General features: G+C 41.3%; 1 long non-coding RNA gene across 50 annotated transcripts in view; it reads right to left on the reverse strand.

Moving 5' to 3' along the window:
* Window positions 1–26,599, reverse strand: part of LOC124417794 — a 320,851-nt gene that overhangs the window by 180,899 nt on the left and 113,353 nt on the right. For 46 of the 50 annotated variants that reach the window (XR_006936143.1, XR_006936169.1, XR_006936141.1 and 43 more), the window contains one exon: window positions 9,742–9,852. The exons of the other annotated variants lie outside the window; for them this stretch is intronic. This is a non-coding gene — a long non-coding RNA (uncharacterized LOC124417794). The remainder of the gene's footprint in view (window positions 1–9,741; window positions 9,853–26,599) is intronic. 50 annotated transcript variants of the gene reach the window in all.

Here is a 26,599-nt window from a genome sequence, read left to right on the forward strand (position 1 = left end):
GCACCCAGAACCACAAAAGGCACACATCAGACTTCTCTCCTTGCTCCTGTTCCAACAGCTGGGCAGAAGCCAGGTGATTTCCTGCTCTAGCCCAGAGGCAAGTAGCCTTCCTGCTCTGCCAGGAGGGCTGCTCTTCCCAGCAGAGAGCTACCAACTGGAAATACCAACTCCAGCTTCCAGCAGGACCCAGCCAGCCCTTCCTCGTGGTCTGGAGAGCAGATGCTCCCAGGGTGGACAGCTGCCTTAGACCACAGCATGGAATTTGGGTAAGTCACACAACTCTGCTTTCGTGTTTCATTTCAAGAGTCCACTTGTCCAGAGGAGCTGCCTTGCTTACTCTTTACTTTTCTGCTTTTGGTACCAGATTTAGCAAACAGAAGACCATAACAAATGGCATCAACTCAGCCTTCAGTGCCTTCATTAATGGTAATGAAGAAAGATGCTAAAGACAAATAGATAAATATTAAGGAGGAAGAACATGTGTCACATCAGTAAATTCATCAGTTAATATAAATTAATTTTAAAAAGCACCAACAGAAAATAGCATCCTTAGATTGTAATAAAGCAGAGAATATAAATTCTATATATCTTTGCCTTTTTTTCCTTGCCAGCAAAATCAAGGGAGAACACATAAATCAACAACATCACAGCTTTACACGCTGTCAAAAACCAAGATAGAATATGAACATAACCCAGCTTCAAGTGGATCTGAAGAAACCGAATGTTGTAGTCCATATGCCAGCTTTGTAATTACTAAAACGCTGGACATACCCTTGCTTCTGAGTACTGGCCTAGATTAGCAAGTCACCTGAAAGTTTACAATGGGAAAACTATATGGATGTATTCTTGTAGCTACATGTGTACAGTAATTATGGCACAGGTAAGCAATAACACACGCCTAAGGCATCAAACTTGGTGAGGCATGAGGCTTACGTGCATATCTACAGTTATGACTTCAGACTTCAAAGCACTTCTACTGCTCAGACAAAATCAGTAGCCTACTTTCTTGTAAAACACACACAAGGATCTATTACTATAAAACACATATAGGTGCTTATATAACGTGAGAATTAAAGTGTGGGTACCAGAACTGTGAAAGTGTAGGGAGGATCCTACTTACAGTGTTTTCCTATTTAAAGTGAGTTGACTTCAAAGTAGCAGACAAAAGTTAATGCAGCAGTTAAGCTTTGAACCTGCCAGTTTCACTCTGATGCCTGAAGTCAGGTGACTTACAGCAGGCCCCACTTCAAGCTTGTGCTCCCCTTGGAGAAGTGGAGACCATTCTAATACATTACTCACTCAAGAGCTTTCAGACCTATAATCAATCAAGAAAAAGCCGTCACAAGCGCATAATTAGTGTCTGTGAGCATGGCAATTTATGACAAAAATCAATAAACATTTCCCATTTACATGATTTTTTCAAAATAGGACCACGTTTTACAAAAATACATTTTTTTTCTGAAGATTGGTTTTGAATAGTATCAGCTTCAAAGCAAATGTTTCTGTGAGGGCTGTTATAACATTCGAGTTCTTACATGATCTTCAAGGAGGTAGTGTGACCTAGGAGGCAGCCATAATGAGACACAGACAGTGAATAAAGCACTGATTTAATTATGTTGTTTGATATATTATGACCTCATCTGCTGGTGTTTATACTAATGTAGTGCTTGAAATGCTTTATCGACATATGGGAAGGCACGGTCTCCGGCCTGAAGAGCTTACAGTCTCAAAGACAGAAACCAGATGAAGGGTGTTTTCTTCCTGTAGTTTATTGTACAGTTTAAAGCTTTGCTAATTTCCCTCAGGCTTTAAATATGCATATAAAGCAGTAGAGTGAGATGCTGGGGTAATGCTCTAAGCTTTCTGGACAAAATATCTGTAGCATTGTTATTTTCAACTGTAACAGAGGACTGCCAATATGGCAAGCCTATGTTTTGACATGCAGCCAACAACAGGAAGATGCAAACAATGTGTGGGGCACAGGGAAGCTATAGCTGCTTAGGGTATCTCCACCAAATGTCTCGAGTCTGGAGATATCTCATGCTCCAGTGTGGGCTTTGTCTTACTCTTGTATTCTGCTACAGAATTCAGAAGAGAAAGGTAAAGAGACAATAAAACCCGCTAGATCCCCCATTAAAGACTTCCACTGATGCAAAAGTGATGGGCATCTTCCCCTAGAAAATCAAGAGCTGAGGCTCCAAGTTTGGTTAAATGTGCATGCATATCTATTTTTCCACTTTTGATAAAGATTTCCTGAAAAATGTGCAGTAAAGTAATTCTTTATGGTGCTAATACCATAAAAAAAAAAACTCCACGAGGAAGTGAATAGTTCTGTGTACAGTGCACCATCTGTCAAGCACTCAGTAAATAAGGCCATACAATAAATGGTGAGAAACAAAACATCAACAACCTACCCACTCATTATGCATTAGCCATGCTGCGTGCTGAATGATATACAGGCCTTGTATGAGAAAACAGTACACAATCCTCTAATTAAAGGCAATCAAAATGAATATTTACCAAGAGGTTGAATGAGTAGCTTTAATTGTACAACTTTCTTGCCTTCTATATCTTGGCTTTGCAACCTTCTAGTTCAGTCCCACTCTGTAATCGAAAGGTCTAAATGAAGGCATTATTTATCTTATTTTACTTCTGTACAGGAAACCCACAAAACACATACAATTGACACACGTTTACCCTCATTAGGTACATACACATGTACAAGACCATTGCTTTCACTGATACCTATCATAGCACGCAGATACAAAGGCTGAAGAAAAGATACTCTGGCTCTATTACTTTAGTTTGATTTAGTTTTGAAATGGAAACAGGGCAACCTTACTCTCAAAAGAGTTTTCTTAGCTACATAGCATTTCAAACTTCTGTTAAAAAAATGAGTCCTGCTAAGCAAGAATAAAAGATCAAAAGAGTATAAATTTAGTGCATTATTAGTAGAGAAAATATATTCACACACTCATGCATGTATTTGAAAGCTTTTAAAATGGTACATGGAAATTAACAAGTGAGGAAGCATTTGCACAGCAGAACTGTAAAACAGCTGAGGGAGACTAACAGTAACATGTTTTCATTTTCTTTTCAAATTCTGATACAAATTCAGCTAATATCACATTGTATGATCTCATACCAGGATAGGAGCCAGAAGTTTCACTTGAAATCTTTTCGGTTATCAGATCTGGAAACCTTTTCAATCACTTAAATTTGAGAAGCACTTAAAAACAAACCAAAACCAAACCAAAAAAAAAAAAAAAAAGAAGAAGAAGAAGAAAAGAAAGAAAAAGAAAGACTAGAGATAAAAGGCCAGAGGCTTGAAACATTTATCACTTCATCATACTCCTCCATTTGATGCTAGGTCAGCATCTTTACAGGTACAAAGGAATGCCTGCACTACTGATATTCTGAGAGGTTTTAAAATAATAAAAATAATGAATGTACAGGGTTAGAAACAGGCACAGAGCAACAAGGCCAGGCAATTCATATGAGGTAAAGCTCCTTAGCTAGTATGTTTAGGAATGGAAACATTCCCAAGCATACAGAGAGATTTCCAGTATTTGCTTCCAGCAGTGAAAAGCAGACGTGCAGCAGCACTGCTTTGGTGTCAGCCCTGCTGGGTGCCTGAGGAACCAGGATGGGGTCACAAACACCAGAGAACCAGCCCAGACAAAAGCTGAAAGTGGAATAAGATGGGAAGTCCTGGAAAACACATCACCCTGCCTGGAAGAAAATATTTTCAACATATTTAAGCAGCTGCTAAAATAAAATTCTTCCCGGCTCCATATAACATAACATAGAAACTTTATGAGAACAGATAAGGGTAAAAAGCACTTTTCTGGCATATATTTGTGTTGCCAACTCCAGTGTATCCCACTGATAAAACTAACATATCACACACACTTCGCAAACACACTGACAGCCAAGAAAACGCAGGCATGAGGCAAAACTGACTACAGCCACTCTCTGCCTCGCCAAGCATAGTGTTCTTTTGAAAGTCTATGCCAACTTGAGATACTACAGCAGCCTGAGGCCTGCTCTGCTTTCTGACAGAAGCCACATCTCTCCAGGTCACAGCCCACTTACCCATTACAGAACAAATACTACTCATACAAATCTGCGAAACATGCAAAATCATTTTAATCTTACCTTAAGTGGTGAATACACAGGCCAGTGTATAACTGAACCTGTTTATGACAAACTTCAAAACAAGCATTAAAAACGTTGGGGTTTTTTTTTGTTTGTTTGTTTTTGTTTGTTTTTTTGTTTGTTTTGTTTTGTTTTTCCTGAGCAAGTCAACATATGAAAGATTGGAAAAACAGAGCACATTTTAAAGCACAAGGCACTCAGGTGTGGATCTGCAGGCTCATGGTAACTCAGCTGCCTGAACCTAGGCACTCCCTCTCTTTGAAACTCAGAAAGTCCAGAAGGCATTACCAAAATGTTTCTGCTGTTTTCACACATTTGCGTTAGAGCATTCTTCATGCATGCAAACAAATATAGTAAGCATTTTCATTTCCTTGCCATGTTGAAGTTTCTTCCCTCCAATGGGAGCTGCCATTTGCATTATACTGGTGAATAAAGATGAGAAACCTAGAAATTCAGTTTTACCACTATATATCTTCCCTTTTACCACTATATGTCTTCCTAAAGCAGGGATCTAAAACAGATCAACAACATCAACAACACTCGGTAACCTGTTCCAGTGACTCAGCACCCTCACTGCAAAAGGTTTTTTCCTTGTACCTAATTTAAACCTACCCTCCCTGAGCTTGAAACCATTTCCCCTTGTTCTGTCACCACAGACCCTACTCAAGAGTCTGTCCCCTTTCCTGTAGCTCCCCTTTAGATACTGAAAGGCCGCTATCAGGTCACCCTGCAGCCTTCTCTTCTCCAGGCTGAAGAGCCCCAGCTCTCTCAGCCTGTCCTCCTCACAGGAGAGGTGTTCCATTCCATGGATCACGTCTACAGCCCTTCTCTGGACGTGCTCCAACAGGTCCGTGTCTCTCCAGTACTGAGCAATCCACATGTGGACGCAATACTACCAGTGAGGCCTCAGCAGTGCACAGCAGAGGGGCAGGATCACCTCCCTCGACCTGCTGGTCACGCAGCCCAGGGTACGGTTGGCTTTCTGTACTGAGAGGGCACACTGCTGGCTCATGTCCAGCTTGCCACCCAGCAGTACCCCCAGGTGTTTCTCGGCAGGGCTGTGCTCAGTGCTTTCATCCTCCAGCCTATCATGGTAGTGAGGGTTGTCTTAACCCAGGTGCGAGGCCGTGCTTTTCATAGAATCATACAATTTCTCAGGCTGGAAAAGACCTTAAAGATCATCGAGTCTGACCACAACCTAACCACACTACCCTAACTAACAACCCTCTGCTAAATCATGTCCCTGAGCACCACATTCAAATATTTTTTAAAGCACATCCAGGGATGGTTTCTCAGCCACCTCCCCGGGGAGCCTACTCCAGTGCTTAGTAACCCTTTCAGTAAAGAAGTTTTTCCTGATATCCCACCTAAATGTACCCTGGCACAACTTAAGGCCATTTTCCCTCGTCCTGTCACCTGTCACAAGTGAGTAGAGACCAACCCCACTCTCGCTGTAAGTACCTTTCAGATGTTGGAAGAGAGCAAAAAGGTCTCCCCTCAGCCTCCTTTTCCCCTGACTAAACAGCCCCAGTTCCTTCAGTCGCTCCTCATAGGACATATTCTCCAAGCCCTTCACAAGCCTTGTTGCCCTTCTTTGGACCTGCTCCAGCACCTCAATGTCCTTTCTGTACTGAAGTGCCCAAAACTGAACATGGTACTCGAGGTGAGGCCTCACAAGTGCCAAGTACAGGGACAGGATTACTTCCCCAGCCCTGCTCACCGCACCATTCGTGATACAAACCAGGATGCCACTGACCTTCTTGGCCACCTGGGCACACTGCTAGCTCCTATTCAGCCAACTGTCCATCAGTACACCGAGGTCCCTTTCCATCAGGCAGCTTTCCAGCCACTCCTCCCCAAGCCTGTAGGGTTGCCTGGGGCTGTTGTGACCAAAATGAAGGACCCGACACTTGGCCCTGTTGAAACTCATACAGTTAACCTTGGCCCATCAATCCAGTCTATCCAGGTCCCTCTGTAGTGCCTTTCTCCCCTCTGGCAAATCAACACTCCCTCCCAACTTGGTGTCATCTGCAAACTTACTGAGGGTGCACTCAATCCCCTCATCAGGACTGTTAATAAGGATGTTAAACAGAAGTGGCCCCAGTAGCGAACCCTGGGGGACACCGCTCGTGACCAGCTGCCAACTGGATTTAATTCCATTGACCACAACTCTTTGGGCCCGGCCATACAGCCAGTGTTTCACCCAGCGGAGCATACGCCCATCCAAACCGTGAGCAGCCAGCTTCCCACTAAGAATGCTGTGGGGGGCAGTGTCAAAGGCTTTACTGAAGTCCAGGTAGACCACATCGACAGCCTTACCTTCATCCACTAAGCGGGTCACCTTGTCATAGAATGAAATCAGGTTTGTCAGACAGGACCTACCATTCGTAAACCCATGCTGCCTGGGCCTGATTCCCTGGTTGATGTTTAATTGGTCCATGATGGCTCCCAAGATTATCCGTTCCATAACTTTCCCGGGCACTGAGGTGAGACTGAGGTCTATAGGTATGTAGCTACCAGGATCATCTTTCTGGCCATTTTTGAAGATGGGCATCACATTTGCTCATCTCCAGTACACTGGGACATCCTCGGTTATTCAGGACTGCCGTTCTGTAGTTGTTGAACATCATGAGATTCACCTGGGCCCACTGCTCAAGCCTGTCTAGGTCTCCCTGGATGGCATCCCATTCCTCTGGTGTCTTGGCTGCACCCGACAGCTTGGCATCATCAGCAGACTAACTGAGGGTTCACTCGACCCCACTGTCAGCATCACTGAGGAAGACAGTAAAGAGTATGGATCCCAGCACTGATGCCCTGGGGGACAGTGCTCGTCACAGATCTTCCGTCCAGACACTGAGGCATTGACCACTACTCTCTGGACTTGATCCCACAGCCAGTTCTTTGTCCATCAAACAGTCCACTCATCAAATCCATCTCTCTCCAATCTGGAGAAAATGAGCGCAGAGCTCTCCGGTACTGAGCACTCCACATGTGGATGCAATACTCCCAGTGAGGCCTCAGCAGTGCACAGCAGAGGGGCAGGATCACCTCCCTCGACCTGCTGGTCATGCATCTTTTGATACAGCCCAGGGTATGGTTGACTTTCTGGGCTGTGAGGGCACACTGCTGGCTCATGTCCAGCTTGCCATCCACCAGTACCCCCAGGTATTTTTCACCAGGGCTGTGCTCAGACCTTTCATCTCCTAGCTTGTATTGGTACAAGATGTTGACTCAACTGAGGTGCAATACCATGCATTTGGATTTGTTGAACCTCATGAGGTTCTCCTGGGCCCTCTGTTCAAGACTGTCTAAATCCCTCTGGATTGCATCCCATCCCTCTGGTGTGTCAATTGTACCCCACAGCTTGGTGTCATCAGCAGACTTGCTGAGAGTGCACTCCACCCCACTGTCAGCATTACTGATGAAGATATTAAAGAGTATTGGTCCCAGTACGGACCCTTAGGGGACATCACTTGTCACTGATCTCCAACCTGACATTGAGCCATAGACCATCACTCTCTGGACTAGATCCTGCAGCCAGTTCTTTGTCTACTGATCAGTCCACTGAAGGTAATCCTTTTTACCCTTAAAAATTGTTGTGATGTTGCCTTTTTTCCATCATCCAAACATCACCTGATTGCCATGACCTTTCCAGTACCATAGAGTGGGTTGGCCACCACATCAGCCAATTTCCTTTGGACTCTGGGATGTACCTCATCAAGACCTGTAGGTTTTCAGGATGTTCATATTCCTCAGGCAGTCACAAACCTGATCCTTGCTTACAGTGGGAGGAATGTTGCTTCCCCAGTCCCCTTCTACCAAACCAAACATTTGAGGGCAGTGTGACGATGCTTTCCCATCCTTCCCATCCCCTATCTTGCAAATTTCCCCTCCAAAAAAATATTTTTTGTTATTATTGCCTGTACACTTTTCACCCCTGATTTTTCCTCCAGTTCACAAAAGTTTTATTCCTGGCTCTCAACCTTTACTTCACTTTTTCTCTCTCTGCAGAGGATGGAGATTCTCAAATTTACACTCAAATACAGCCCAGCAAAAAACACCTACAGAGGGAAGAAAGTATTTGTTGTATATCATTCAACAGGAATACTCCCACCCTCTTCACCCTACTGCATCCTTTCATCCCACTCCTTCTTCTGGAGAAGTCGCTTGCATTTGCTTTCTTCCTCTGCTCACAGAGCTCCAGCCACTCCAACATACTACTGACAGCGTTGCTGTTCTGCTGCCTGTCCTGCTCCCCCTCCATGTGCCAAGATGCACCCACACCTTGCTGTAACCTGCTCCACCTCACTATACACTTCTCCTTCCTCTCCATGAGTTGCAGATTTGTGGTTCAAGAAAAGCTTCAGACTTCCTCCCTAGCATCTTGAAGGCAATAGTATCATCATCAGAACCATTCCTCCTGTCCCATTCCCTCTGGGTTGCAGTGCTGTAGGAAGTGTGACAACATCTCAGTGCTGGCTTTCTGAAGTCCTGCCCAGACTCATGTCTTTTTGGGGGGATTATCTGTCCTCACTCATGTAAGGGAAAGACTCATTTAGGAAGCCATCCCACGCTGCCCTGGATGATGCAGCTTCTATTTTTAGCCCTGCTTAAATAGACAAAACAAACCTATGCTATTAGAACATTCAAATTAATACAAAGATTCTGCTGCTAATCTGCCTGCATTAGAGCTCAGTTTTACTAGTTCTTGTGTTAGAGTTCAATTTTACTAGTTCTTTACTATTGTGTCACAGCTTGCCTCAGGAGTTATGCAGATAGTGATATCTGCTATCCAGAGTTCACACTCGTAGGCACTGTTCAACATCATTACTTACACAGAATTACAAACAAAATCCTGATCCACCCTACGTGGATGAATTGTGAACCCCTGCAAAAATTTTAAGAGCTCCACAGTCTTACACTTTTACAACAGAAGTTGTATCTACTCCTGCTGAACAGATTGTACTAAGAAGCATAGATCTCATTCACAGATCAAAACTTGAAGTCTGTATGCATTAAATACTTTCAAGGTAGAAAGAAACAAGAAAGAAATGATTTAGTTTCAATATCAGTTATGTGCCATTCTCTCATAATGGCCCTATGCATCAGTGAGAAACAAAGAAAGAGCCGGAAGTGAACTCACACCGATCCAAAGGGTTTGGCTCCTGATTTCTCTCTTCCCTTCTGTGGGCAGTGAAGAAGTAAGAGATGGATGCAAGAGAAACCCAAACCTGGGCTGCAGCTGCTAGGAACAACTTGTGCATCTCTAGTCCCCTTACATCATTTCAGAACTCTCCAACTTTGGGTGAAAAGCTACCAAATACAAAAGCTCTGTATCAGCTGGGGGATCAGGCTGAGGGAGGGGTAATTTGTAGCAACCTCATGCTACTCTTTATGGGAACCCTCTTTCCACTAAACAGGAACAGAAAATTCTGAAGTCTGGTGTTTGCAATTAAGGGGTGTGTCTGCATCTGAAGTCTCTTCTATTCTCACATACATTCATCTGAATTATATCTTCCTGTTTTGACTAACAACCTTCTGAAGTAAGGACCAAGTTAATTATGAATTATCCCATTCACCTACCCTTCCTGGAGCAGGAAGTGAGGGATTTCAGAGTCCTCCATGTAAATCCTGCAATCCCATTCATAGTTCTATTCCAGATGCATAAATCCTCACTGCTCTGTGGCTCCTAGTCTGAAATGAAGAAAGGGAGAGCAGGATGGGAACACTTAATAACATAATATAATGAACTGAAAAAAGTAAAACTATCATAGTAAGTGCTTTAAAACAATTAACTCATATTAGTTCTTGCACATATTCAAGTCAAAGACATTGCTCTAATTCAAGGTTAAATGACTGTAAGACAACAACAAAGCACAATGCTTTTATGACATAGTATAGTTCTATATTTGATGTATTTTCATGTTCAGTTGCAATAAAACCCAGTTAGGCACTGCAAACTCTTCCAAAATTTGTCTGGATGTTTCCTTACAAAAAAAAAAAAAAAAAAAAAAAAGGAAATTAAAATCACTTCTTGAGCAAAAACACAACTTGGAACGTGCTGTTAAAGCAGAGCCCTGAGAAAGAAAGCTTACCGATCTTTCATGCTATGAAAGAAAGCCAAATTGTGTCAGGAAAACACAAATTTATCCCCAGAAGTAGGTTTTCTTGTACTCTGTAGCCTCCACTATTTCTGGCTTTTAGTAGCTTTTATTTAATTTACTGAATGAGCACAGCAATCGCTCCGTAATGCATAGAGAACACTGAGCACAGCATGCCCCTTGCTTACACCCTTTGCCACTATGTAAGGCACACACAATAGCACATGCCCATCTTAAAATTCCATCTGCAGAGGTTTGGTGGCTGTTAGATTAGCAACCAACAGGTACTGCAATGACTTCAGCCTCACTAAGTCAGCAGTAATAAAGATCCATCGCAAACATTAAGTACAGAAAACTCTGTAGTTGCACTTTGCTCATGCAAGTAAAAATATGCTGTGGTACCACTTATCTATTCTTAAAGTTGTATTTAATTTTTATACAGAATTACTATAAAAACTCATCTTCTAAATCATGTCGTGTGAATTTGCACACACGTATGTGCATGTGTGTGCAGGATCTGCTTCTATGACTTTGGAAGAAAGCCAACAAAATCAGGTGTTCCAGACTAGAAACGCTGTTTTAAAGTGTGCATCTGTAACACTGGGAGCTATTCAGAGTGAACTAAAAGCACTGGGCCCTGGCAGATCAGAGACATCCCAAGATTCAGTCCCATGGACTGCACTACAGGCTCTTCCAATGCTGAGAAACCCAAATTAAAAGTCACTTCTGCAAAATATTTTGAAGAGACTAAAAAAGATGTTTTATCAGCAATACACTTAGCTCTATAGAAGAATAGTGAATCTTTGATTTTATAAAATAAATAAATCACATTTTGTTTGCATGTGGAAAAAGTTTGAGACTTAGCCAGTGAGATCCTTGTCCAAACTAAAAGCTTGAGAGTGAAAAGAAAGAAAATCACAAGCCTTCATGTTAAAAACATAAAGGAGAGGGGGATAGAACTAATACATAAAACTGGATTAATTAGACTAAGAACTCATAGCCACAACTGCCAACTGTGATGATCTCATATGGAGAGGTTCTGCAGCACATACTAAAAAACACCATCACAAGCATAGGTACCACATGATGACCTCTGAGGTGTATCAGAAAGATCCCATGATGCACACACGCACATAGAGTACTGCAGGGGTTATGGCTGAGTTTGCTGGCTTGGTAATTGGCAGTTTGTGGTTTATGCAAATGGTTTGGGAATTTGCAATCAGTTCTTATACAGTCATGTTGTATATAAACTGTAATGTTCTCCTGATGTGCTGGAAATGCATCCAGAGTTACTGCTGTACAGGGCTTGGACTACCTTGTCTTTGGAGACCTTTTTACACCTGAATCAGATAGATAGAGCATCTGTGAACACAAATTTCTTTCTATTATACACTTATATGATTGCATGTGACTAAATTTAAAATGTTGCATTCAATTACCTTGCTGAGGAATGTGCTACACATTAAACCACTAATGGAGAAAAAACCACTGAGTTCCGTAACCTAAAATCCCAGCCTTCAAAGGATAAAACAGCATCTTTCTCAGTTTAAACAACTGAGGAAAGATATCCATAGAAACTTCTCAATTAGAGAGGTTTGGGGGAAATCACATGAGTTTGTACACCCGTGACAGCCAACAAAAGATGAAAGCTAAATTTGATGAATCAGCATCATAAAAATGTTCCTCAGATCCTTGACCGTAATAACTGGAACTATTTCTGTGGACCAAGAGGCAGTTCTCTAGCTTCTCAAGCTCAAATAATAAGAGAGGTCATTAGAAAACTGACACATGAAGGAAATATGGTCTGTACATGTTCATGCACTTTGTGCTGACTGCCAAAAACATTTAAAAGCCCAGCTGTTACCAACATCTATGATAGCTTTTTCAAACATGCAGAGGCACACACCTTCAAATCTGTCAGCAGCTGGTGTGAACAAGAAAAGGCCAGAAGACCCAGATAATACTTGAAAAAATCACTTCAAATGTACGCTTTATTGCTTTAGCATTAAAAATAAAAATGCATGGGCACCAGAATAGAGATGAGTTGTTTAGATGGCAAACCTTGAGGTTCATGCTCAAACTCAGAGTCACTTACACCAAAAGAGATCTGGATTTTTTAGTTTGGCCCTAAATTCTGACCCTAAATGTATGCCACAATGTTTGCTTCATTTTTGTGCAACCGAATCTGACAATACAGATCAACCAAATCACATTTCCTTACATACTTTCACAAGGCAGGAAGAATTGAGGAGTTCATGAAAATGCATTAGATAATTGCAGTACATCTTTCATTCATCTAACTTGTGTTGAAAGTCTGCCTGGTTTCAGGTATCTAATTCTGAACGATCTGATTTAAGGTTTATCATAATCTCTGCAAATAGGAAAAATCTGTTATTTTTAACACATTCAAAACAGTGCTATCTTTATTTAAGATTCAGAATGGCCAGATAGACTATTTCACTTCATTTTTTATGCAACCATACACTCATATTTCATGAAGCAGCTGACTAACTGAATAATTCAACCAAGATACATGGCTGAGATACTGAAGAGTAAATCCCCTCCTCTGCATAAGCTCTGCTATCCAGGCAACCAATAGTAAGTATATTTTAATACTTTTATCTTAAAGAAAAAATTAAAATAGTCAGAGAAGCCCAATCCTTCTCTTCAAAACCCTATCAGAAACACATTTGACAAATGCATATATAAATAATATACATACAAATAAAGCAGGAACTTTTTGGCATATGAGAGAACATGAGGGAAGAGGAGAGAAACCAATCGATTAAACCACAACAAAATAAATCAGACTACTTAAACACACTTGCACTCCCAAAATGGACCTGGCTGTGTGGTCACGCAACTGGCCAGCCAGGCTAGTGAAATTCTCCTTTTTCCCTGTTTTTAATTCCAACTCTTTTGTAACACAGCAGTCTTGAGGAAAATCTTATGTGCATGCTCACACACACCACACAAACACAAAACAGTAGTGAGTGTATGGAATACCATCTGTACAGCACCACTACTGTGAGATAAGGGAAGTTAAAGATCAAGTTAGTGTGAGGTTTCTAAAAAAAGCCTTGATGTTCTTCCCTTCTCCAAATAGTGCTAAGCTTGCCCCCACAACCAAAAGGTCTCCTAAAAGTCAACTTTCACACCTTTACCACTCAGAATCATATTGCTGTGTCAACACAATGCTGATTTGACCCAAGAGTTTGGGTATGTTGTTTCCAAGAATATTATCAAAAAAGTGGAAAATTGAGTTGCAATGATCCCAGATGTCTGGGGGAGCAAGAAGGAAAAAAAGACAGCTCCAGGAACCAAGTACTTCTCACTCTGTGCACTTCTGTAAGGTGCTCGCATTCTGTAACAATGATAACGGTAGACCTTGGAACCATCAAAGAAATAATTTGCATTGCTTATATCGATTCAAAGACCTATCCAATATAGCTTTTTTTTTTTTTTTTTTTTTTTTTTTTTTTTCCTTAATGGGTTTTATGGGCTTTTTGTGTTTTTTGTCTGTCTCTGGAGGACTGAAGGGGGGGTGGGGGGCTTGGGAACAAGACTGTATGCGATTTGAGCTATGGGAACCTCAGGAGAGACAGTCTGAATCTCACCTCACCATCAAGAAACAAAATAGAGGTGAGGAAAACCGTACAAATCCAGGTCAAGATAACCCACATGCACTGCGACAGTTACCTTAAAATCCCATTTCATCCCATGATGCCTGTCACCCTCACTGGAACAGAAAAGGAGGAGGAATAGAAGCAGAATCTATCCATCTCCTGCCACCAAGAAAAAGTAGCACCAAGAAAACACCCATAGGAGCAAAAAGGAGATGTTCTATTAACTATCCCCTTGGCTCACAGTTCAACATCAAATAGAAAAGAGAAACTCTAAGGACTCATGATATGTGGGGCCACATGCAAGATTTCTGAACAGGGCTGCAAGAGGCTCCTTTTATGAGTCATAACTGGGGATCATTATCTTGGGCTCTGGGAAACATTCAGATTAGAGACAGGGTTAGGGTTGAAAAAAATACACAGCATAGGGGCCCATGTAGGGTAGGGATCCCCTTGGCCCAGGAAAGGGCCATTTCATGCTCATGTCCAGCATGCAGGAGAGATAGAATTCATAATTTGCCCCTTACCACTGCTTGTAGATACCTTCAGTAAACCACCCTAAACTCCACTACATCTGACTAAGCTGCAAGAGGTTTTTAGCACAGCACCCCAAAATATTACCCACCCTCTCCTCCCTTCCCTGCTCAATCCCCAATTTCTTTCTTTCATAAGGGAAAAGAATATTACAGTACCACTCAGAAGTGCATTCCAACACACATGCTGAAACCAGCTGTCACTCAAAGCGCACAGGCTACAGACAGCGGAAAAGCTGAAACAGGTACCCAGGGGTCGTGTTTGCAAATAACTACAGTCCTGCAGATCTTCCCCACAGAAAAAAAGGTATGCAAGCCTAGTAGGTTGAAGAAGTGATTTCTTAACAATTTCTTAACAGTTCATTATTTTTAAGTTGGCCTTTTATGAAGATATAAGTAAGCACATAACTTGGGTTATCCTCTTGCCAGTCACAGCCCTGAATTGGAGATCTCCCCTCATAAGACACAAAAATTACAGCCACAGGGCACATGAAAACAAACAAGCCCACTGCCTGAAAATTAGCTGGAAATCCAGTCATTAACTGTTGAGTAAACCTTTCACACAAAATTTCATTTACATAATAAAAAGAGGCTGAAAAGAGTTAAATAAATCCTTACATGGCAGTTTAGCAAGTGCAGATCACTAAGTCCTTCAAAACAGAAGCCTGGGAATAGAACTTGGAAGCTTGCTCCTTTCAAATTAAAACTACCATCTCTGTGCCTGGGGAAGGCAAGGGCAGCACAGCCTCCACAGATTGTCAGCTAAACTTGCTCCATGTTACTGTTTTCCTTGACTTTTACTACTTTATAAGACGGTCTAAGTATAATCTATATAATGAACGTTATTAATGTTGATTTAATAATTATTATTATAATAATTATTGTTAGTGAACAAAGTACATGACAAAGGAAATATCAAACATAAAACACTATCACAACACACCCAAGCATGTCCATGCTCATAAATCCTTCAACTGATCACTAATTGCAAAAGTGGCCTCAAGACTGACACTGCTTCAATTCTGCTTTATTGTATAAAGGTGAAGCTGAACTGGGACTCAAAGCACAGGCTAGTAGGACATCTTGTTTCAAGATGCCCAGAGAAAGAGCCTTGTTAATAAAATTCGAGAGCAGTTCTGAAAGTAAAGCCCACTATTTTATTATATTGACCCACAACTTCAGTGGCATATGTTGGTGGTAAGGCAGTAGAGGTTGAACCTTCCTGACAATATTCCATTACATTTTGTTGCTGGCAACAGATGGCAGAAGAGGGGCAGTCTTACAAAATGACGATTGACATGGACATGTGTATAAAGTACAACATACTGTGCCTGGGTGAGGGTAATCTCAAGCACAAATAACAGGCTGGGCAGAGAATGGCTTGAGAGCAGCTCTGAGGAGAAGGATTTGGGAGTGTTGGTTGATGAAAAGCTCAACATTAGATGGCTGAGTGCACTTGCAGCCCAGAAGGCCAACCGTATCCTGGGTTGCATCAAGAAAAGCATGACAGTAAGTACATCGAGGGAAGTTATTCTGCCCCTCTACTCTGCTCTCATGAGACCCCACCTGGAGTACTGCATCCAGTTGTGGGGCTCCCAACACAAGAATGACATGGAGCTGTTGGAGAGGGACCAGAGGAGGGCCATGAAGATAATCAGAGGGCTGGAGCATCTCAGCATCATCTGAGAGAGTTGGAGCTCTTCCGCCTGGAGAGGAGAAGGCTCTGGAGAGACCTAACAGCGGCCTTCTGGTACCTGAAGGGAGCCTACAGAAAAGCTGGGGAGGGGCTTTTTTTATAAGGGCATGTAGTGACAGAACAAGGGAAAATGGCTTTAAACTGGAAGAGGGTAGATTTAGACTGGATATTAGGGAGAAATTTTTTACTGTGTTGTTACTGTGGTGAGACACTGGAACAGGTTGTCAAGAGAAGTTGTGGACACCCCCATCCTGTTCAAAGCCAGGCTGGACGGGGTTTTCAGCAACCTGGTCTACTGGGAGGAGTCCCTGCCTATGGCAATAAGGTTTGAACTAAATGGTCTTAAAAGTCCCTTCCAATCCAAACCATTCTATGATTCTGTGATTCATTCTATGATTCTATGAAGCAAACGTGTGTCATTGAATTCCTCCATGCGTAATGCATTGCACCCACTGACATTCATCAACACTTGCTGAATGCTTATGGAGACCAAACAGTGGATATGAACACAGTACGATGGTGGGTGATGTGTCTCGGTAGTGGCAACAGCAACAGTGGGTCATCACCCCTGGTGCAGATTTTTACTAGTATGGCATGCAGGCTCTTGTTCATCGATGGTGAAAATGCATAGCTAATGGTGGTGACTATGTTGAAAAAGATTGTTTTGTAGCTGAGAATGTGCTCTATCAAGTAGTGTTATTTGTTCTTTGTTTCTGTTGTAGTTTCCATGGAAATAAATAGATACATTACTTTCAGAGCAATCTACATACATAATTTACTATCTTTTATACTTAATTCTTAACACTCAAAGAAAAACAAAGAAAAAACTAATTGTGAAAATGATCTACTATACATTTACAAATTTTGTTCCTAGAAAATACTACTTGGGTGCACCAAGAAAAGTAGTGGCCATAGAAACAAAATCATGGCATGTTAACCTCCAAGTTTGTAGATGTTGGTGGTTTCAGGGAAACCAATTCAGAAAGGAAATAGCTTCCAATGCTTCTTCCGCTTCCTTTTTAGCTGCCTACTTTCCTTATATGTGTAATTAATCATGGCAACAAATGAATCTGTATTTTTAAAGTAAGAAAAAACTGCAAACTATATTTTTCCATGTAGCCCTCTAAAAAGAAAGAATTAGCAAATACTCAGAATTAAGCTAAATCAATGAATTTAACTAATCATTTAGGGAAGAAGAAATTTGGCTTAACTTCTGCTACCACTCATAAAAAGTATAAGTCATTATAACAGTTCAGGAAAAAAATTACCACCTTCAGAAGACCAAAGCATTTTTGGATGTAAGTTTTCACCGCAGCCATCCTATTACCACAGAGGGTAGAAACTAAGAAGATGCAAGTATTCCACATTTTGACATTTTCAAGGAAAACACCCGTTATTACTCAAATACCTTACCTAATGTTTCTTACATGGTTTATGGATGTTTGATATTAAATATTTAGTGAAACAGCAGAATAGTAACACTTCAACCTTGTGCACTCTAGACTTAAAAAATAAATTTGATTATTTTTCCATTGAATCTTATGACAATTAAATTCACTACGATTCCTCTTGTATTACTTAATATATTACATGCTACTTCTTTTATGTCTTCCTCAATTTCTTCTGCTGCTGTAAGTTACGTTGCTAGAGTAGAAGCTGCCAGAGAGAAAAGATTGTTGGTTTTCTTTTTAACTGCAGAGGGCCTTGTAACATACAAGACTGGACCAAGACTTTCATTATCATAAAAATATTGGATATTTCTCAATTCTCAGCAGAGAAACAGTTAAAATAAAATACCAAATATTAAATACCAGACATTTCTGTCTCAGAATACAACACTACACAGATACAAAGGGCAGTTCACACTCCTCTGACCCACAGCAAAAGAAATCAAGACTTGCATTCAGATAATGCTTGGAAATTTTCTCTGGTATTATTTTAATTATATATTTCTATTTAGCTTCTTTCCCAGCTCTGATTGGTATTTTCTGACAAGAATTTCATTCATCCAAAAAAGAATCCTAATCAGCTGAGCAAAAATGTTTCATGAAAACAACAGATCCAATTAGCTGGCAAGGAAACATAGTCACCCAGCCAGATTCCCACCAGTTTCCCTGGCAGGCAGAGGGACCTAACCTTCCTCCCTGTAAAGCCTAGATGAACTCTGGGTTCTGCAACAAGAGCTCCCCAAAACAGGCTGGAGCACAGTCCAGGAAGAACACAACCAACAGGATTTTAGGAGGAAGTTTTTCACTAAGAGGGTGGTGACAGACTGGAACAGGTTGCCCAAGGAGGTTGTGGATGCCCCATCCCTGGAGGCATTCAAGGCCAGGCTGGATGTGGCTCTGGGCAGCCTGGTCTGGCAGTTGGAGACCCTGCACATAGCAGGGGGGTTGAAATTCGATGATGATCGTGGTCCTTTTCAACCCAGGCCATTCTATAATTCTATGATTCTATGCTTCTGTGATTCTATGTTTCTATGATTCTATAAGGTGCAGACATCCCAAGTCTGCAAAGCACAAGGTGCTGCAGACATGAAATTGGCATTGAGCAATGGTGGAACAGGCTAGCTGCAGAACAGCAGGCATGGGTACTCACAGAAACAGAGGAAGAGCAACAGTGCATTTACAGCTCTGCATAGAGGAAAGTATCGAACATGACTTGATTTTCTAGTGGACATGAAATGACTTGGCTCCAAGGCTGCTAACAGGAATGTCAGCCCTGCACTGTTTCTGTGCTGGGGTACAGTCCATCCTATTTTTGGGACCCAAGCCAGCAATTCTGCCTTTCACTACATAAAAGCACCAACTTACACGGTGATGATTCACAAACTTCTGAAACAAAAAGTTCCTGGGGATAAAGGTCCTAAATTTCTTCATAAACCCTTCCTTGCAAATACTGCCACACCACTAGGTTTCTATCAGTGGTTTGAGAGCACTTCATGGTGTAGGCACAGTGGTCCCACTGATGTACAGGACACCAGCCACACATAGATCTGTCACCTCTGCAGAGCACAAGGAGAGATGCAAGTCCATAAGAGATGTCCTCAGAGGGCAGTACTGGTAGAGCCTAATGTATGCTCCAGAAGAAAAACCCATTCAAACCATCAAGACAGGAAACAGCTATTTCTGGGTTGTTTTTTTGTGTTTTTTTTTTTTAATTTATTTTTAATGTTTTTGCTTATCAGTTGGATGTTTAGGAGGCAAAGGTTTATAATGGCCTCTGTGTTAGCTACTGTGGGGTTCATATTTCACAGAAAAGCATGCCAGTCATCACAGTATTTTGCCAACCATCACAGTATTTTGTTAAGATCACCAGTATTTCTGAAGGAGTTGTTTTTGAAATAGTTTTATCAGAACAACCTTAAAAGCATTCAGAATCAATGCTGGCTCTTAGTATTAAAACCTTAATTCTCTTTCTCCCTCCACGCCTTCCCAACCCTCCATTAAAGACAATCAAGTCCCATTTTCCTTCCAATGCTTTATGCTTTCTTGGCAAAGACCAGACTGCAAAGCTTATCAGAAAACAGAGAATGGAGGAAGGAAGGATGAAACACAGCAGGAGAGCTGTGCCTTAGGCTGATGAGCTGAACACAATTTAGCTTACAGTTAACACACAGCAGGACTTTCGTAATGTCCTTTATCACCTCTGAAGCCATTTCCTCATTACTCATTATCCTTACACATAACAAGACAAGGAAAGATGCTTCCGTACAAAATGGAAAACCATTAGCACAGTATCACAGATTAGCAAAAATAAGATGATTTTTAGAAAAGAACCTGATTCTTGTTTCTGTTCATTAGAGGATAGAAAGAACAGTACATCCCACTGCAGGCAATCTGAAGCAACAACCCTGAACATCCTGTGTTAAACTTGCACTGGACTGCACATAATCTCTGAGGAGAGCTAAAGAAACCCATATAGCTTTGCGCCACCCTGTTCTCAATCTTATGTCACATACAGTACAGATTTATACTCTTAGCTTGTCCAAAATATCTAAATATGGGGGAAGGCACCTACAAAGAATACAAGAAATCAGTGTAATGTACATTTCAATTTTGCTTGTTCCCAAAACCCACTGCTAAGATGCTTCAGCCACAGTGTACCAGAAAAGACTTAGCTTATTGTCACTTTTCAAAGCAGTAGTATGAATCACAGGGATTTAGCCCTCTGTGGTATTCATTTGTAAAAATGTACAATTGAAAAATTGGTTTCACCATCACAGACAATAAATCTGTGTCACTAGATAAAGACAACTAACTAATCAAGCCAAGAATCAAAAACATTTCAGTGTCAAGCACCGGTCAACACAGCATTTCCTCTATCTGGTCTTGAACTCTACTTGTACATGGCAAAAGTAAAACAAGCTGGCAACATTTGTGCTGTCTCACTATTGAAATTGGGTTCATATGCACCTGTGAGAAAGCAACAGGCATACTGCAAGTCCTTAGCTGTCTTTGCCAAAATAAGGCATTTTCTGTATGATGAACAGAAGTCTGAAAAAAACTATGCCTAGTGAGAGCAGAATCTCTCCAAATCAGAGCTATGTGGGAAAGAAAAAAAATGGCCAGAGCTTTTATATTTCGACAAAACAACAATATAGGCTTTAGCAAAAAAAAAAAAAAATCCTTCTAAATGTTGATGACAGAACAAAGACCATTTACCTACACATAAGTAACAATCACAGCAAAACCCAGCCACTAATCTTCCTCCCTTCTGCTAATCCCCTATACTATTCACTTCTTTCAACTGACTGTTTCTTCTCATTTGACCTGTTTAACCTCATGGTTTAAGCTTTCTACTCCCAGACCACTTCTGCTGCTCTCTCAGGTCACAAACAGGCTTCCATTAGAGCTATTCTCAGCCTGGAGGAATGTTAATTGTTGTAGAAATTACACTGTAAAAATCAATGTAACAAAAAAAAAAAAAGCTGAGCAACAGAAACTCAACCACTAGTCCATCACATTCGGTTCAGTTGACATCACCAAGAAAATACAAAAAGCAAATCAAAACAGAGGCTTTGTTTTGGGACATTAAAAAAAGGAAGAACGTTACACATCTGAAACAAAAAGTTGAGTATGACAATAAAAAAAGAAAAACAACTCCGGAGATGAAATGACATGATGCGAGAACACATGGAAACCACAAACAGAAATCTTGGCACAGATTAACACCAAAAGACGTAGATACGATTGTCTGAAATAAAATATAGCCCATCCTAACACAAGAGACTTATTTTTCCTGATTGTGCAATTGGGCACTTGTCCTAGACCATACACATATGCATACCTTGGAAACATCCAGCAGTGTTTTGTTCATTTCTTTGTGTTTTGCTGTGTTTTTTGTTTGTTTGTTTGTTTTAATACTTTATGTCCAGGCATGGCTTAGTATTTAAAAGGTGTTTCTATGTAAAATCAAGTGTATTTTTATTGTATAGTTCTAGTAGCTTCATTTATTGGGCCTTGATGAACTGAAGTTAAATACATGTGTAAGTGGCCAGGAGCACTGTTCTAGCCATACACCTTTTGCACAAGTCATTGCCAGTAGTGCCTGCCCTAGGAAATCACCAAGCTGACAGAGGCAAGGCAACTATGCCAAGAGGACTGGTGGAGTCAGCAACCAAGACAGAGAGGCTCATCAAGGTTTCCAGAGGGAAACATAACAACACGTGCTCAAGTGGCTTCTTCTGAGAGACCCAGCAGTTAGATGCAAACCTTTTTTAAGCCCACTGGAGAAGACATACACACAAGGCACCAGTAAATTACAGAAGACATTATACCAACCTGCCACAGCCGAAATGTTGTGGCCTCTGCACTGGCCTCAGTACTCAGCTTCTGCCTCCACCTCTTCCCACCACAAAATATCCTTGCTAAATGCAAGATGGGTCTGTGGCCTCACCACAGTCCAACTAGAAGTAATTTGCTCTCCTGCTTCCCTCCAGCTACCAGATGTTTAGATTGCCCTTAAATCTGATTTTAAAAAAGACAACTTTCTAGAGGATGAATCCCCTGCTGCAGTTGGAACAGAACACAAGGGTCAAATCTGAAACTGCAACCCATGCACAAGGCTCACAAAGATACCTGGACACTTCTTTTAATCACAAGTGAAAAAGCAAAAGATAAAAGAACATACCATGAGCATGGCCTTTCTTATTATCCCATCATGTATGATATCTCAGACAGAAATGAATGTCTGTCAATGGCGGCATCATTTCAAATTTATCTTAGAGGTTTTACTTTAATATTCTCTTTAAACTCTTTAATAAGAAACCAGTATATCTGCTCTACTTCAGTTCTCTAAATTTGCTTTCGTTCCAGCACTAACTGTACTTTGTTTAGGTGACAAGATTTTGGCAGCAGGGAAGGAAGTTGCAGTGATAGACTATGTGAGCAGAGCCCCTTAGCTGCCCCATGTCAGATCAGAGACATCCCCAGCTGCTCCACAAGGGGCACATCCTCCACATCACTGCCCAGAGCCCAGCCATGAGTGATGCTGGTTGTGCCTCTGTAAGAGCAGATCTAAGGAAGGAGAAAACTGCTGGGCAACAGCAGGTGGGAGAGAGGAGTGACAAATATTGAGAGAAACAGCCCTTCAGCCATCAAGGTCAGTGCAGAAGGAGGGTGGGAGGAGTTCCAGGTGTGGAGCAGAAGTTTTCTGCAGCCCAGGAGAGGCCCATGGTGGAGCAGGACATCCCCCCGCAGCCCATGGGCACCACAGGGATCATGGAGAAGCCCACGGTGCAGCAGTGGATGTGTCCTGAAGTAGGCCACAGCTCATGGAGAGCCTCCACAGCAAGCTGAAGCCCATGGAGAGGGCCATGGTGGATATGGCCTGTCCTTCTGAGGAGAAGGAGTAAGAGAGCAGAATAATGGAATAGTGGAACTGAGCAGCTCAACAGTATTAAACCACTACACCTCCCTGCACGAGACACATGGCACACCCTTTTTAGGAGCAGACACGATATTCTGATGGGTTTTGACAGATCCTCTCATCAACTTCTTTGAAATCTTAAAATAAATGCACTTCTACTATATTTTTACCATCAATACAGAGGATCTCTACAGGCAATAGGTTGACAGAGTATTTCCTGTGAAAATCCACACTGGTGTATCAGTACTAACTACTTCACAGGGCAATTCCCTTTTCATTGACAATTTAGCTTACTACTGTGTTGTCTCCAGAGGCTCAGCAGCTACACTCACCCCAATTGATTCCCACCTCCTCCTAAAAAAGTAATTTTAACCTTTTTGTTACTTCATCAATCCAAGTGAGAGAATGCATGCATATGTGAATGAGCATGCAATGGAAAGGAAGTTTCAAAGCCATCCCTGAACCCAAATCTTTTATTAGTGCTGTAAAATCAATATCAGACAGGCTGTTTCTTTCATCACATCACTTGCACACAACCAGCTGCATCTGATAACAGGCTGTCATAACTTCTCCTTCCAGAAGGATACTGGTTTGTCTTGTTGCTATCCCTTCTGAAACCGTCTAGTCTGACATTTAAGGGGAAAGGTGAAACAAACTGCATCATTGCTGGAGTTTGCCTTTAAACGGAATATAAAGAGTGGAAATGACTGGGAACCCATGCATCAAGACAAGAAAATGCTAAATGAGACGTTTCAAACATCCTCTCAGTTAACTGTTTGCTAGAGACACCCTCAGACTTGAAAGCACGGTCCTGATTAAGCTACTTCCACTAAGAAAAAAAAAAAGTTACTTCATCGAATCAAATCATTATGGAAACCTCTTTTAAATACCACTGCCTGCAATCTCACTAAGTCCCAGCTGCAGTTCCTAAAGATTTCAATAAAACCTTTGTCTGGGAAAAGGAGTGCTAGATTTCGCCCAATTTAAGGCATTAACTCTGTGGTAGGTGAAAAGCTGAGACATAGAGACATTGTGAAACTGCCCTCATAGCCAACAAGATAAGAGAGAATGACAGTGTTCTTCCCTGCAGTGTGCAGAAGCATAACGGGTGGATACGAAAATTAAAGAGGAGCAGGGAGCAGGAGTTTTAGGCTAAAAAATATTTAATATCCTCCCAGCATGGGCTGGCCAGGATCGTGGTGTGCTTATTAGTGAAGCTGGCTGGAGCGGGAGGCTGAAAAAGCTTGAAGGGGGTGTGGGTGGGTAAGGGGTGTTACAGGCCAGGTTTATACAAGTTCATGAGGTTCAGTAAATTCTTCTGCCAGCTCTTCTAGGCTGGGGGCAAATAGAGATAACCTTGGCTTAACCCAACTGCAAGCAAACCTTCCCTTCTCACCCTCACCCTCAATTAGCAAGCTTAAATCCAGGGAGTCTAAAAATAAACTATGAAATCACTTCAGTTACAGCTCTAGTAATGCACTTCTCCATAAACTTCTCCATACCACCGAAATGCTCCAAGCTTCATTTGTTGAAGCTCTGATTTGTTAATAAAACAAATAAAAGTATGGGAGGAGTGAAGAGGCTTAGCTTCCAGAAAACCTCTACTCTTCTATCGGTTTTTATACCCCCACAATAAGCTAGGTATTCCTGACTGCATTACTGTTATCTGGTTCTGCTTTTAAGATAAGCAATGCTAAAATAGCTAGCTGAAGAACTTTTCAGGTAAGATAGGTTCCTTGCACTGCAAAACTAAGGACTAATAGGCTTGTTTCAAAATTTCAGGATCTTTTTTCTCTCCCCGTCCCCCAGCTGTGAGCATTCATGCTCACAGCAGTCTGACATCAAGACCACCCAGATTCATCTTCATCTCTCAACCATCTGCCTCTACTGTGCCCAGATAAGAATCTAGACAGAGTCTTTATTATTATTTTATCCATAACTTGTCTAAACCTTCACCTGCAAAACACTGACTCATTCCATCTTCAAGCACCTAAAGAATCTAAAGAAAGAGAAATTAGCTAATGGATGTGGAAGTCAAACATGTAACAACACAAATTTGCAAGCTAAACAATAAAAATCAGATCAACAATAAAAGTTTTTAAAGCCGATGAAAATTCAAGTCCTAAAAATAGAAGCCAAAGGAATCATGACTTATGCATTCCTTTCTACCATCAGATGATATCTAGCAGTATTTGCCCTTATTAACGCCTCATCAGCCCAAAATAATATCATTGAATACAGAACAATCATCTACTTCATATCCAGAAAATGTCAGTGCCCATCCTTGGCCTGCAGCAAGAAAGTAGAAAGAAATAAAAAATCCACTCACACTGAAATACAATTTTAGGCAAGATTATCCTAAGAAAACAAGATATTGGCAAATAGATAACTCCTTCAACTCAGGTGTTAATACAAAGAAAGCTGAAGTAAGCTTGATTGTTGCAAAACATTTTGAGCCTTGGTAAAAAGCTGGTGGATCATGAGCAGTCATCACCTCAAACTTACAAATGAACTTTAATGCTACAGCATTCTCGTTCTTCCCTCGTGACTTCAGCCCACATCTCTACAGCTACTTCAGTGACAAATTGGGGCAGCTCTCCTTTAGATATAATTACACAGTCTGGATCACAAAAGCTTCTGGTGAGAAATAGGAAGCACAAACCAGTGGCTTTCATTTTGACAATTACTGTCCTATGAACAGAAGAACCTTCTGCCTGCACATATTAGCAGATCATGTATTAATGCTCACTGTCTTGCTTAGCAGAATGCATTAACAGTTGTTAATGGTGGCAATGTACAAGGCTCTTCTACTCTGAGGGAAGCCTACAGTGCTGTCCCACTGAAAGATCATGTCAGATATTTGAAAAGACAGAGAAATCTCTTAAAAATATACTTGAAAATAAGAAAAAAACACCATCCTTCAGATTACAGGAAAACCTTCACCTATCAATCTGACAGTTCACATAACAGTATGACAAGATTATCATACCAGAACAAATGTGCTGCGTTAGCACACTGGAAGCAGACACTTGAACAGTTCCCTTCCAGACCTCTAATTACACCGAAATTTAACCACCAGAAATACCCTGTTTTGAATGTTACAAAAGTAAAAACACTTCCAATATTACAAATGATAACACAGTATCAAAAGGCTATTATGAGCAACCATATAAACTATTTATATGGTTTTATTCCCCAACCTATTTTTGTTCCATTTTTCTTGAACAGGAAATTCAGTCCTGCAACCTCAAGTGGAGCAGGAGGAAACGAGGATGTCATTAGCAGAGGGCAGCAGCTCCAAGCCATGTTCACATCCATGCTACAGCTTGAAAAAGAGACATATTCAGCAGGGGCAAGTCAGGAATTTGTTGGCTTTGTCCTCAACAAAACAAGGATGATTTGCTTTTTGTTATTCATAAGATAATAAAGAAGTCATTACTTAAAAATTCACTGTAAATTCATTGAGTGCAAGGCACTTAGGGTAATAAGGAAGTAAAGTGAAGTCTACAGCTGACCACAGTTAATTTACCTTACAGCAAAACTTGAGGTGCTTGGTATCCCTGTGTTTTTGCAGCCAGCAATTAACGCATGCTCCTTACTGTGTGGTACGTCCGGGAG

Source organism: Gallus gallus, chromosome 2, assembly GCF_016699485.2.
Source record: "Gallus gallus isolate bGalGal1 chromosome 2, bGalGal1.mat.broiler.GRCg7b, whole genome shotgun sequence".
In the NCBI taxonomy this organism is placed as follows: Eukaryota; Metazoa; Chordata; class Aves; order Galliformes; family Phasianidae; genus Gallus; species Gallus gallus.